The sequence below is a fragment of the Morone saxatilis genome, unplaced genomic scaffold (assembly GCF_004916995.1).
Source record: "Morone saxatilis isolate NCDOM2014 unplaced genomic scaffold, NCSU_SB_2.0 Contig22, whole genome shotgun sequence".
Classification (NCBI taxonomy): Eukaryota; Metazoa; Chordata; class Actinopteri; family Moronidae; genus Morone; species Morone saxatilis.
This window is the reverse complement of record NW_023339785.1, coordinates 2,758,725-2,770,972: the sequence shown is the minus strand read 5'-3', so window position 1 is coordinate 2,770,972 and position 12,248 is coordinate 2,758,725.

Genomic DNA, 12,248 nt, shown 5'->3' with positions numbered 1-12,248 from the left:
CACCACATATTGATTTTCTATGTATTTTTTACTAGCCTATTTAAAATAGATAAAATTCAATTGAAGAGAGCTGTGCACACTTCTCAACATGAGATGTGTTGAGTTTGATCAGTGCTGGAGTTACTTTTTCTTTTTACTCGTTCTGCTCCACAGCCAGCTAAAGCTCTGGATGGTATACCCATTTCTTGCCAAGCGGCTCTTGATGTATGCATAAATCATACGCTTCTGTTCACAAGCTCTACCATTGCTTTTACTTTGTCCATAGTGGGATTGATGAGTTTTAGGCTTTCCCCCACAACAGGGCTAAATGTGATTGCAAAGCAGGGAAATGGATTCTTTTCCATCTGCTTCACTGCAGCTGTGACGTTACTTGCATTGTTTTTGGTTACATCCCACTTTGGTGTAGTCCTGAGAGGGTCATCTGTTCTCAGCAGTGTTGTAAAGTCTAAAAACATATACAAGATCATTGATGACAAAAAAGAAGATGGTGATATAGCTGGTTGTATGAATAGATGTCCAACAATCAGTCATTATATAACGCACTGTATCATTATTGACCTTTTTAAGGCCCTCTCATACACATTACTTGAGGTATCAGTAAGTAAAGAGAGTATTTCTTGTGGGAGGTACATATAATGGGTCCATATGACATTATATTTGTGCCTCATTCCTGTGCGAGCAATGGGAGATTTGCACGCACATTGATTATATCTTGAAAATAAATTCTATGATATACAAACAAAAAATAAACAACAGCAAACAAAAATCTATTCTGTGCTCAATAAATTTATTTTATGTTTGTTATTACTGGTATCAATCTGCAATAATAACCCCTCTCACTCACTTTTACTCATATGCCCTCTCACAAACTGATTGCACTTGCATTATCATTCTTCCTCTGTTAACGTCCTCACTCTGTGCACGCTCAACTTGGCACAGTGTTACAATGTGCCACAAAAAAAAAAACAATCTGACAATTGGAAATGATCCATTTCGATTGGCTGTTTCAGCTCCTATGTCTCCTGCCAGAAAACTTCACTTTTTACTGCGAATAATAACAACACAAAACTACAAATTCATAGATTGCCTGACATTGTGGCGTATTATTGCTATTTGCTCCATTTAATTATGACATTACTGGTGGCTGGAAATCTAGTGTTAACTTTTGTCTTTGTGATTAGAGCCAAAACAACTAAATCAGAATAGACCATTTCTAGTTCTCCGATTGGTTAATTTTGTGACACATTGTAATGCTGAGCCAAGTTGGGTAAGTTGAGCACACACAGAGACGTTCTGGTCCAGGGTATCTTTTATCTTCAGCAACAAAGTTGTAAATTGCAAGCAATCATCTTTCCTGATTCCTTACCGACTTTCTTCTGTCTGACCTATTGGCCTGTGAATTCATATACAGGCTGTTCGGTGTAACATCTTGATCTCACAGCAGGAGCAACTGCTGCTGAATGATTATGTCGCAGGGCAGGATTTTGTTTTAGCAGTATCCCGTCTGCTGTGAGCACCTGTAGAGCTTTTTTGACTCTGATCTCCTGAGGAACTTGCTTGTGGTGTTTTTTACAGATGTAACTAAACAGCTGCATGGACCGGAGGTGTCTTCAGCTGGAGTGGATTCGCTGCTTGCCAATATAGCATTTGGCAGCATCTAATGAATTCTGGGTAAAAGTAGACCAAATGCCAAATTAATTAGGTTGTTATATACACACAGTGCACACATGCTGTAGCCTATTAAACTTAGTAATTAGTCTACACAACACAATAACAGAAAAAAAAGGACTGGATACCTATCACCTTATTTCTGCTGTTCTGTAGCGTTAATGGTCTTTTGTTTAGCAGTGGAGGGGTAAGAAAATATCCGAAGGGAGCTCACAGTAGAGCTGCTGCTCCTTCGCGTAGAAAGGTAGCCAATTGAGATGGTTCCGGCGTCTGATTAGAATGCCTCGTGGGCGCCTTCCTTTGGAGATTTTCCCAGTATGTCCAACTGGGAGGAGACCCGGGGTTAACTCCAGATCTTGCTGGATGGATTATATATCTCATCTGGCTTTTGGAGGCCTCAGGATCCCCCAGGCAAAACTGGAAGACATTGCTGGGGAGGACATCTGGAATACCACCTTACACATGGATTGATTAAAAATCCATAGTGCTGTTTACTGCTCCATAGTACTGCATTGTATGTGTTCTGACATCATGATTTCAGTACTGAAATTTCTTGCCAATGTGCACAGAATCAAGAATTTCATTTGGGCAACTAGATAATATACAAAGTATCAGATAAACATGCATCTTTCAAGTAGCCTATATTCCTCATTTTAGTCTGGTATTCCACTTTGAGAACAACTAACAGTATGGCTGCAAATGCAGAGGGGAATTCTGAATGTATACAGGCTCCTTCATCATACTGTAGGTCCACAACTCAGTGCTTATGTATGTAAAAACATTAATACAAAATTGAGTGTTGATCCACCTTTGGATTGCCAAGTAAAAAGGTTTGGCTGTGCTCAGGTTGTGTAAACGTTGCTTGCTTTATCTGTACAACTGTCCAGCCACAAGTTAAAACCAAGGTTTTTGAATCTGCTGGATCTCTGCTTTAAAGCTAATGCCCTCAAGTGTTGGCCAGAGGATGAGCTTTTAATATTTTGGGGTTTGGGTGGTTCATCCTGAGGGAGACAGTGCTTAAGGTTGCCCTGAGAGAAGACCACAAGGTCTGTTTTTTTTTTTTGTTTATCAGTTCTTTTCCAACCAGTGTCTGTAAATTTTGTTTCTGGCTGATTCTGAAAAAGCTTCCCTGCAATGCACCACAATATCTACTTGTTTCAAAACCTAATTGGATCCTTATCATATTGGGTTGGACACTCATAGGACAGCATTTTTAATGACTGAACAATTACATCAAATGGAGAACTCTATGTTAGCTTACCTAATCTGAATGCTTTTCACTGCTGAATCATAGGCAGGTCTTAGATGACAAATAAAGAACAATGTATATGCACAAAGGGTTGGTAGGCATCTTTTCCCCCTGCCTCCAGTCTTTATGTTAAGGTGAAGATATTAGGTTTCAGTGGCTGGAGCGGGGAGACGGCTCGAATCAGATGGTTGCCAAGTTGTGGTGACAAATGGTTTGGATGGTGTGTAGATTCTGTTTTACAAATGATCTCGCATCTTGGGTGACTCAGCGCATGATGATTATTTATAATACGCCAATTATGGGAAGAACGGAGGTGTTGGCAGGTCTGCAATATGAAGAGGTCTCTTGTAGTGATGAACCTACAGAGAATAACATGAACCTGCAGCTCCCCTCAGCTCCACTGAGCTTTATTGTGAGTTTTAGCTCAGTGTTCAGCTGTAACTTTACTGTTTTGTATCATTTTCACATTTTCAATATTTCCTGCTGGAGTTGGTGGAGACCAAAAACAAACAAAAGAATAGGGAATAATTAAATTGGACACAAACAAATGAATGCTGGGCATCATAACTTAAGTAGTAAAGATATGTCAATTTTGTGTTTGCAACTTGTGTCTGCTGCCCCCAAGTGACTAATGAAATCAGTTATTGTAGGCTTAATGCACAGACATGAGAGTGATATCAACCTAAAACACATTTCCGAAAGATAAAATTGATCTAATGAGCATTTAATTTGACAATGCATTAATTTCCCCTTAAAGAGTAGAGTCGTGTTCCTTCTACCCCATTCCAAATTGTACTTAAGGGACATTGTGTTCCCTATGCTCCTGTCCTCATGGCCTGTTTAGTCACAGAGCCGGCGATAGAAAGAAAGAGAGGCCGAGGGAGTGTTGCTCCATCATTGTTTCACATTCACCTCAACAGTCAAGAGAATAGAGGCCACAGTGGTGTAGCAGGAGCCATACCGCTCCTTATCCCACAGTGTATGTGTGTTTGAGGGGCTCGGAGTAAGAGAAGACTGCAGCGAGAGAACAAGTGGGTTGGAAGTAAGAAATGCAAGGCGAGCATGTGTGTGTGAGAGAAAGAGAGAGAATGTGTGTGTGAGTAAGTGAAGCAGATTGATGTAACCAAGGGTTTCTGTCCATCACTCATGTTGCCTGCTCCCTTCCGTGGGATTATTGCTCTCTCAAACACACACAGACGTACACACACACTGAGAACCTCAGCATTTTTCCTATTGGCCACCCCCCTAGACCATACATCAACTCGCAATGGAAGTATCCCCAAGACCCCACAAGTTATAGAGCTGACACACACATACACGTAAACACACACACGTGCGGGGTCACAATTCATCACTCTAGCTGTGGAACAATCCCTGAGACCCTACAAGTTACAGCTGGAGATCTAACTGACAGTAACACACACACACACACACATACACACACATAGCATCATATCTAGAGCTGCTATCCATCAACCAAGCTACCCCCACCCCTGAAATCCACAACTACCGCCACTGAAGATATACTGTGGCTAGCATGTGTGTCACAATTTATCACCCCTAACAGCCAGCATATCAGGAGGAACACACACGAGTTAGCACGTGTGAGCAAAAAACATCCGCACATAACCTCTGACTGGAAGTTACTCTTGCAACAAACACACACTCTCTGAGGTTCATAAAGGTCTAAAGTTTTTCCCTGCTCTCTCTGCAGTAAGAATTGAATGGTTTGCAGTCTGCAACATACACACACACACACACACACACACACACTGCTGTCAAGCACATTTCACACAGCTTGCCATGGGAGGTGAGAGTTATTACAGTGAAGCAGCTCAGGAGAGGCTTGACACTATGTGATGAGCGGCCCAGCACAGGATACAGACGCTGTAGGTTGTGTTCACCCTTAGAGAGTGGTGTCGCTGAACTTAATGTGTTTAAATGTGTTTTGCTTTCATGGGGCTTTGTCTTATAGCACACACTTTGGCAGCCATATTGGAGGTTCGCAGCTACCGGGCAGCAGTGGCTGCACTCAAAAAATATTTATCCCTAAAATGTTGACTTTAAGTATTTCAATTACATGTAAATTTCTTATGTAACTTTAATACATAAGTGCAATGTAAAGGGTCAGCCACCTATAGATTGGAGTGTGATGCACAGAATATAAGTAAACTACATTTTTTGAATAACTAAACCTTAGTATATATAAAATATAATATTTCTGTTACATTTGACTTAAAAATATTGCTTCATGTTCTTTTTTTTGTTGTGTATGGAAACATCCTGTTTTGGTGTTCAAAAATAAAGGAAGAATTACTAAATATAGCAGGTCTTTTGTCTCTCTTATGTGTTTTTATAGTTTTTGGACAGTATTATATTATTAGTATACAGGTACATAATACACATCTGTTGAACACAGATTCAATTTTGTTTTTTGTCTTTTCACAGGATTTGTTGATGATACTTAAGACTCAAGACCAATGTTTTTACAATTTATAAAAACACTGGGAGTGAATGTCTGCACATCTCATCTTGTTGAGACATTTCACTCAAAACCGCAAATGACAACCTCAAAGAGGCTCTAAAAATAAAAAAATACATCAGAGAATCAAAGGTCATTTGTACACCTGAACTGATAACCATGAATGTCTGTACAAATGTTTTATGACAGTCAGTCTAGTGGATGTTAAGATATTTCAATGAATAAATTTAAAAACGTAACTGTTGGTGGTTCTAGATGAAAAGGAGGATTCATCTTTTATATACAATTAATATCTGAATTACATTACAATAATTATGTTTTAATAGCTTAAACCATAGCTAACACATGGGACACAGGACACAAACAAGTTAGTATATAAATGTACACTGTAGTAGATAGACATGCTACATGGGATGCATGTGTTCAGTAGTAGTGGGCATGGTGTGCCACAGACAGGTAGAGAAATCAGACAATATTGAGTAATAGACTTTTCATTGGTTGTTGATAGTAAGAAAAATATAAAATAACCTGCTTTCTTCCAGTCAATCTTTTATATTAATATTTTTAGACAGCAACATCACTGCTTTTTGGCAATTCAGATGCAAAGGAGACCAAAATTGTTTTCTTCCCAAATGTATGCAGACGAACAAATTGACTTCTAAGAACCCTGGGGGTAAAATGAGGAAACTCTTATGAGCAACGCACATTTAGTGATGGTTTATACCAAGTTGCACTATGGTAAAAATGTCAACAGGAGACTGCTGCCTGTTTCTCACAAACAATAATACCATGGCAAAATAGACTTCTCCGCACGGCTTGAAAGACTCTTGGGCACTGATCAATAAGGCAGCCTTCTTAAAATTCAGGACTCACCCTTTAATGTGAGTCATGAAGTCAATATTTGATGGATGGGACAGATTTATTTGGCCGCTGGTATTTAACCTGCAGTGCTGGCCTATGTGGGGGGCTCCAAAGATTTCAGAGGAGGTCCAAAGCCTCAGAAAGTTGGAGGAAATTGTATTCAAGTCAGATGCAGAACTTAAGAAAAAAAAAAAAGAATAAGACAATCAATCTTTTACAGCCAGAGCTGAATAATTAAAGCAAATGTTTGCAGCACTTCAGGAAACTACCGTAATAACAGTATACTTTGAAAGTACAATAAAAAGGAATTACAATGTAGTCAGTCTATATAGGAACATACTGTATACTAGTGGGTTATGCATTATGCATTGGAGTATTAGCACTATATATATACAAACTGAAATATTTCTACAACCATATTAGGACATTGTATAACTAAATAAAATTCCTAATATTATAATTAATATTTATAAATAACTGAAGTTGTGTTACATTATTCTGTATGATGTACTTCTCTCTCTTCCCTGACTCTGAAGCCTGATACTTGTGCTGCTTGGTAATTACCATCAGAGCAATTCACAACCATTAGGGAAAATTAATATTCAAAAGGTAGAGCATTTTCTCCATCTTTTTCATGTAAGAACCTGTGTACCTGGAATGGTGTAAGATATTCAATAACTGAGCTAGAGCATGGCATATATTATTGATCTCAATGCTTTTTCTTAATTAATTGTTTTTTATTGACATACACAGGAAACCATCTGTTCTTCATGCGGGAATGCCCTTAACTTAACTCAAGTCTGTATATTCCAAAGGTCCACTCGTTCTCAGGAGTTGTAAATTAAATACATATTAAATTGGTTGGAAGGTGAAGTGTTTTCCTTTGATCCATTACCCAATTGGATACAGAATGTTTCAGTGTTTGTGCAGAAGGATTGTGTATTATTTCTATAAATTGGTCTTTGAAGCAGATAAATTAATTATTTCTATGTTTTTACATTTATTTTCAGCACATTATTATATATATGATATTGCTGCTCAGATTGGATCCAATGTTTTGGACAAAATAAGACCTCTTGTACATCCACAGTGTCAGCTAATCAAGGCTAAATTATGCTTGTACAAACAAAGGGTTTATGGTGTACTTACATGTAGCTGGAGCAATGCCATAGATGACATCCTCAAAAATGTAACACCCTTTGGGTCCATGGAGGCTACGGAGAATCCACATTGGGACTGCATGAACTGTGATTGGTCAGCCTGGACTGCTTGTGTTTTCTTCAAGAACTTAAGTTAACATAAAGTTGAAAAAAAGGCTATGTAATCTTCTTCTTTTCATTAACACACATATAGCAAAGCCATTCCCACTGCAAGTCCTAACATGCTTTCTATCAGAGTGATTGAAACATCAATATGGTGACTGTGTGGAATAGTTCCATATTCAGTAATGAAACAATCCCACTGTTGCTCCAATCACAAAGTAAATTACAGAATTTAAACTCAGTTACTGTGGGGGATATCATTAAAAAGCAGCCTGATCACATATGATACATCTGTCAAGAGTTGTGCCTTCAATAGGTGAAATCAGACAATGAGAATGATATATGAAGTATTATTCAGATATTTCTGACTTTATATTATTCCAGTAATGGTGTATTGCAGATATATCAGATGATAGCAATTTAGTTTTAACATAAACACCTAACACATAACACCTAACATTAACAAATAATTATTGATACTGAGTGGGATGTTTAACTGTGTAAAAATAAACTCCGCTTTGTGACGGATAAACTACATAATGGTGATAATGTTTCTAAATTACCTTGGCATGCCTGTACTGTACTTGGGTGACATTTACAGCAATACCAATATATCTGCAATAAGCCTATATTTAGTTCTACTGTACAGCACTTTAACCTTTGAGATGTTTACTCTCAGAAAGAGGGTTTGCATGAAAATGTGCCCATAAGATTTTGATATCCTGCATGCAAAAGTGAAAAATCGGATCTGGCATCATAGGTTAGAGCAAGGGGTCATTATTCATACTTAATTTCATCTGGCCAGCAGTAGTAGAAGTATCTTGCTTTGGACGAATGGAATGGAAGGACAGATCATATCTTTAGTCCATCCTTACGCCATCACTGATGGATGGATAAACAGAGAAAAAGGCATATAGGAGCTTACACACTTTCTTTTGTGTGCAGTTGTTTTTCTGTCTCACTACTGATGTCTCATACAAACCATGCACACAACCATGTAGCAACTTGTTACTGCTTCAATAAAAATACAATGAACTCTGACAAAATAATAACCACTCAGCACTTCCCATTGTTAGCTTGATTACAGAGTTGCTTGCTCTGGGTATTCTTTCTATTTAGATATATTTGTTTTGCTTCCGTGGACAAAAGGGAATGTGTCATCCTTTGAATTAGTTGTTCTTCACACCAGACATCAAGGCTGGGGCAGACATGATACATAAACCCCTTTCAGCTTAGGACAGCAAAACCTTAAAACAAATATTGTTTTTCCATGCACCTTTCAATAAATACCAGATCTCCTGTTATAATGGTGTGAAATATTTTCATAATGAGTAAATTATGCTGAAATTAAGGTTGTCTGGTCATTTCTATTTCTATTATAATCACAGGTGAAGGAAAAGCTAATGACAAAGTCCAGCTTTCCTTTTGGTGAGTAATATTGTCTTCCTCTGATCTTGTATTGCAGTGGTGTAGTCAATGCAGGTGGAACAAATGCAGCAGCATTCACTACTTGTCATCTCTATTTCCATATAATTTCCATTTTGTATAGTAAGCAAGTATGTGTCCAAAAGATTGAGACAAGAATGTCTTGTTCCCGCACATTGTCTTTTCCAATTTTATCCTTGGTTTATCTTAAATGTATGCAGGGGAGGAAGGAAATAGGTTTATAAAATGGATTAAAAAACAAAAAATCTGACACCTTTCTTGTTCAGACAGCAATGTAAAGATCACAGCTGTGCCATGAAGGGTTAAGAATGGGATTTACTGAAACTCTAAATCCTTTGAAAATGTTTTGCCATCTTATTTTGCACTGTCAAGCCATATCCTGCAGTTAATCAAAAGATATCCGTATTTGGCAAAGGGTGGAAATACATAACAAGATTACTTCAACTGAATTAGCATATGTTTGTGACAAGTATAGTTGATATGCTGCAGCGTACATTTAATTTTATTAACACTCTACTTATCCTCTCCACTCCTTCTGTCAGGTCATGTATAGTTAGTTTTTTATTAGATAGGATAGCTGAAGATAGACAGGAAAGGGGGTAGAGACAAGGCATGACACGCAGTAAAGGGCGACAGGTCAAAATTGATCATCTCGCAGCTCAACCAGCGGAAGTCACCAGAGCTCTTAGGCTCACAATGTGGAAGATTCGGATAATTTTATACCGGGAAATCTTTTTTGGCTTCATGTATGACTGCCTTCGTGATCTAACTCGGTTTGCTTGCTATCCAACAGTTGACTAGTTAATTCTAGCTTGGCCGCTAAAAGGACACGTTTACACAGTTCACTTGAGAGATGTATTTGTTCCACTGACTCTGGTATCATAACTGTCAGATAACCACATCTTCTTTGTCAGGGAGGCCAGTTGAAAAAGGGGAACTCTTGATTTATAGGGGTTTCCAGGAAGTCTGATACATGTCCTCAAGTGATGTCACTTGAGTCAGCATCGGACATCGGACTAAAGCTTTGAAAAAAAAAAAAACTCTGGGGGTGCAGAGTCAGAAAGAAGTGAGTGTACCAGAGCCCTGCTACTCACCTCTACTTCAGGCTGGTCCCAGACTACATAAACCTCAACTAGCATACACCCAAATCTCAGATATAACTGTTGGCAGTTAAGATGCATTGTGGGCAATGTAGGTGCCAGATTTGTCTAAGAAGATGAATCTGTGGAATAAAAAAAAAAGACAATATTCCCAGTTCTGCTGCATCAGTTCTGGTTTCTGTTCACGGGTGGCTCTTGCTCTTGGTCTGCACAAATTTGCATGTCAAAGTTAATTAAAGCTGAAATCAATGTGAAAGATGTACTTTGCTAATTGCACTGATATAATTTTAAATGAATAGATTTTTTCCAAAAAATGTGCTTTCCCTAAGCAAGTTTTTTTTATAACCAAACCTTAACCATAGTAATGGATTATATTAAATATACATCATGTAACAAGTCTAATTACTAAAGGCATTAATAAAGGCAATGTCCTGATGACAGCAAATACTTACATACTCATAATGTTCATTTTGAAAAGCAATGACAAACAACATATTTAGTCAATTAGTTTGGATAACTTGAGGTGCTCATTAGCAAGTAAGTCCTAGTTAAGTAAAGCAGTTAGTCAACTCTTAAATACAAATATGATTTTCTACATATCAGTAAAAACCTGCACTGAATGTGGTTAAGGTGATTCAAGGTATTTGGTTGTTGCACAGCTGGGACTAAAGCTCTCAAAATCTTAAAGATAAAAAAGATGTAGATGTAGAGTTCAATAGAAAACGTTGTCATGCAGAGCTCACAATTTAAATCCTCCACAAACAATTCTTATGCCAGAGAGCATTTTGTGTGTGTTTACAGGCCCCTTTTGTATCTTGTGTCCTTTCCTTCCATGATAACATGTGAAAGCAGAAAATAAATGATAATTTATGACCAGCCATGCCTCATCTACCACCCATAATCATATATTCCCACCTGTTGAACCTCTTCAGTTAGACGTGACAGTACAGAAGAAGAAAATCACACATTGGCCTTGTGTATGGTGGGGGTGAGTTGATGGAGACACTGTGATGCATCGACACTTTCCTTCATGTTCATGCAGACTGATAAATTGGGAGTGAAAAGCTGGCAAGCGCAACCACCCATCTACAATGACTCTCAAGGATTAGATTTTCAGTCTGGTCAGTCAGGGGATTAAAGCTTTCTGTGTACATACAGGGATGGCATTAGTTTGATCTAACAGACACAGGACTGAATGTCTTCCTATACGTTTCCTTATGAAGTCCTCTGTAGATTCCACATGTACTTTGGCCGCTCACTTATCTCTCTCTCTCTCTCTCTCTCTCCTCGTATTTTCACAAAGTCAGGTAAACATCATCAAATTTCAGTAAAACTGAAAGATATTCCAATGGCCTTGGTTTTGCAAGTAAATCTTCCCATTCACTTCCTCTATGCATTTCAGAGAAACCAGACAAAAGGTTTCATGGTAACCAGCCAGTAAGGAAGTCATCCTATTAAATATAATGAATTAGAACACCTTCCTTTTATTGATGAAGGTAGCGATGTGGTGTATAGTAATCCTACTCTTTTCCTCATCCCCAATATTAAAGGTTGTCTAGTAGTGCAAATCACAGAAACAAGATGCAACCGGCCAACCGATTGCAGGTTTCATGTATTTGATATTATAGTTGAACATTGCACAACCATGGACATTAATGTGCTGCTATAACGGATCCCACATTTCTTGGAAGGCTTTCCACCTGGAGCCTGGCTATGGGGATTTGCTTCCATTTAGCCACAAGAGCACTGTGAGGTCGGGCCCAGATGACCAAAGTTGTCAGTTTGCTGTTGGACAGGTTGGTTAACTAACCAAATTAATAATTTTCAACTAGCCTACTAAAATGAATTGATAATGGCATGCATCATAGGCTCAGAATGAAGGAAGGTATCAGAATGGTCCTAGACTACTGAAATATTTCAGTTTGATGGCTACGGAGAGCCCTTAGGGGAAACCCATAGAAGAAAATTTATTTCAGCAGTATGGGCACAGAAGAAATCTAACTGAGTTATGTAACTGGCAGTCTTACATAGCAAAGGGTCAACTATGTCTTCAAATTATTTTAAAGAAATGGTTCTATACAGAGTTTCTGCAGATTGTAACATTTTACCCAATATATTGATTACATTTAAAGTCCAAAGGGGTCCAAACTATATATATATATATAGATATCTATAGATAT